The 2,994-nt window shown below is 49.1% G+C and overlaps 1 pseudogene across 1 annotated transcript; it reads left to right on the top strand.

The window, feature by feature from the left end:
• Positions 1 to 1,166: 1,166 nt before the first annotated feature.
• On the top strand, positions 1,167 to 2,771 carry LOC103087918 (extended synaptotagmin-1 pseudogene; annotated as a pseudogene). Its single transcript, XR_457012.1, has one exon. The product of XR_457012.1 is annotated as an extended synaptotagmin-1 pseudogene (transcript).
• Positions 2,772 to 2,994: the final 223 nt, after the last annotated feature.

The raw sequence follows: 2,994 nt of genomic DNA, 5'->3' as shown, positions 1-2,994 counted from the left end.
CTTTAGATTCTTATTTTCCCTAAAATGGTACAAATAACTGATATCCTGTGATAAAAATAAATGAAGACCATGGGAAAATTTTCTCATTCTTCCCCAATGCATTGTCTCCTCTTTCATGCCTTCTATGACATGAAAATCAGCAGAAGAACTTCTCTTTTCTTTCCCCTTTTGCTGGGTGGTAAATACCAGCTGGAGTTTTGTGAGCAGTGAGTAATACACCTGGCACAGGACCAAGGTAACTGCCACCTGAAAACTTTCCACTCTGCCATTATTCTCCAGCTCAGGAGTCTTATGGTCCAAATGGACGACTGGAGGAAACTACCCGTTATTTAAAAATTTATTTTCTATTGGACTATAGTTGATTTACAATGTTGTGTTAGTTTTAGGTGTATGGCAAAGTGATTCATATATATGTATACATATACATATATCTATTCGTTTTCCAATTCTTTTCCCATGTAACTTATCACAGAATATTGAGCAGAGTTCCCTGTGCTATACAGTAGGTCCTTGTTGGTTATCTATTCTATGTATAGTAGTGTGTATATGTCAATCCCAATCTCCCAATATATCTCTTCCCCCACCTTTCACCTTTGGTGACCATAATGAGCTCTCATCTACAGGACGTTTCCTATGGCGTGAGTGCCTGCTCAGGCTGCTGTCAACCCTCAATGGCCCTGTGCCCAGCCCATGCTCGAATGTCTAATCTCACAAGGGCTTCCTCCTGTTTCTCAGCACACAGCCAGCTCTCTCTCCCTTGGCCACAACTTGGCACATTTTCAGGGGTGGAAACCAACTTTAATATCATAACAAGAAAAATACATTCAAACCATCAATGTAGCAGAGGCTGCCTTGACAGTTGCCTGCATGCACCCCTCAGGCTTGATTTGCAGGCTTCCAACAGTCAGTTTCTGCCTCTCTGTCCCTCCCAGCCACTTCCTTAAGCCCAGGGAGACTGCTCCCCCTGTGCACAAAGCAGACCTGAAGTTGAGAGAACAATAAGCCCTGGTGACTAGTACCCCTGCTTCCTTGCCCCTCCATCAAGATAATTCTCCAGTGTGTTTTGCTTTTCACAGTAGGGTTAAGCTCCTGACTACCTTTGATAGGCTGCATTCTCCATCCCTATATCATCACCTGCTACCATCTAACATTTCCTAAATCTGGGAGGACGAAGCTTCCAGAGCCGCGTTGTTGAGGAAGATCTCAATCCCCACTGGAACGAGGTCTTTGAGGTGATCGTCACATCAATTCCAGGCCAAGAGCTAGAGATTGAGGTTTTTGACAAGGACCTGGACAAGGATGACTTTCTGGGCAGGTGTAAAGTGAGTCTCACCACAGTCCTAAACAATGGCTTCCTTGATGAGTGGCTGACCCTGGAGGATGTCTCATCTGGCTGCCTACACTTGCGTCTGACCCCCCGTCCCACTGCTGCTGAGTTAGAGGAGGTGCTGCAGATGAACAGTCTGATCCAGACTGAGAAGAGTGCAGAACTGGCGGCAGCCCTGCTCTCTTGTCTACCTGGAGCAGGCTGAGGACCTGCAGCTCCGAAAAGGTACCAAGCCTCCCAGCCCTTATGTACTCTTGCTTTGGGAGATACTTCTCATAAAACTAAGACTGTTTTCCAAATGTCAGCCCCTGTCTGGGATGAGAGTGCCTCCTCTCTCATCAGGAAACCAAACTCTGAGAGCCTGCAGTTGCAGGTTCCGGGTGAGGGGACTGGCACACTGGGCTTGTTATCCTTGCCTCTCTCTGAGCTTCTCGTGGCTGACCAGCTCTGCTCGGACTACTGGTTTGTGCTCAGCAATGGTCCAGGGCAGGAGCTACTGCAAGCACAGCTAGGGATCCTGGTGTCCCAGCACTCAGGGGTGGAAGTTCACAGCCACAGCTACAGCCACAGCTCTTCTTCTCTGAGCGAAGAACCAGAGCTCTGGGGGGGACTCCCTCACATCACTTCCTCAGCCCCAGAGCTCCGGCAGCGCCTAACACACAGTGACAGTTCCCTTGAGGCTCCAGCCTGGACTCTGGGCCAGGTGAAACTGACTGTTTGGTACTACAGTGAAGAACGCAAGCTCATCAGCATCATTCACAGTTGCTGGGCCCTTCGACAAAATGGATGGTATCCCCCCGACCTCTACGTGTCACTGTTGCTACTGCCAGACAAGAACTGGGCCACCAAGAGGAAGACCTCACAGAAGAAGAGGACCCTAAATCCTGAATTCAATGAACAGTTTGAGTGGGAATTGCCCCTGGATGAGGCCTTTCGGCGAAAGCTGGATGTCTCTGTGAAGTCTAGTTCCTCCTTCATGTCAAGAGAGCATGAGCTGCTGAGGAAGGTGCAGTTGGACCTCGCTGAGATAGACCTTTCCCAGGGTGCAGTCCAGTGGTATGACCTCGTGGATGACAAGGACAAGGGCAGCTCCTAGGAGCCAGAGATTACCAGCCTGACTGCTCTGTCTCCTCGCCTCGCCTCTCGCCGCATCACCACCTCAATGTGATGAGCCTAAAGCTTGGAGTCCGAGGGCAGAGCCTGCACCCCTCAGCCATCTCACCTCCGAGGCCCATGATAGGGCCTTTGCATGACCAAAGAGGAGCACTGTATGTTACCCTTTACTGCACGGCCTTTATCCTTCTGGGCTCCTGGGACAGGGACGTGAGCTGGCTATTTCCTGCTCTGCCTGCACATTCTCCTTTCTGCCCAACTCCTCAGGACCTTCTGTGTCTGTGCCTGGCCACTGGCAGCACTAGCAGTGGCATTAGCTTATGCCAAATACAGCTTTTTGAAAGACCAAAAAAACAAACAAACAAACAAACAAAGAAAACCACATAGTTTCCCCAGGAAACTACTAGCCCTTGAATTTTTGTCTCAGGTCCGTTTCTGGGGAAACCCAAACCAAGATGATCAGTGGGCTCCTCCCAAAATTCTTGTAAGAAATTCCAAAGCCAAATGGACATCATTTAAAAATCATCCATAGGGCTTCCCTGGTGGCACAGTGG

Source organism: Lipotes vexillifer, unplaced genomic scaffold (assembly GCF_000442215.2).
Source record: "Lipotes vexillifer unplaced genomic scaffold, Lipotes_vexillifer_v1.1 scaffold612, whole genome shotgun sequence".
Taxonomy (NCBI): domain Eukaryota; kingdom Metazoa; phylum Chordata; class Mammalia; order Artiodactyla; family Lipotidae; genus Lipotes; species Lipotes vexillifer.
This window is presented reverse-complemented; position numbering and strand designations above follow the sequence as displayed.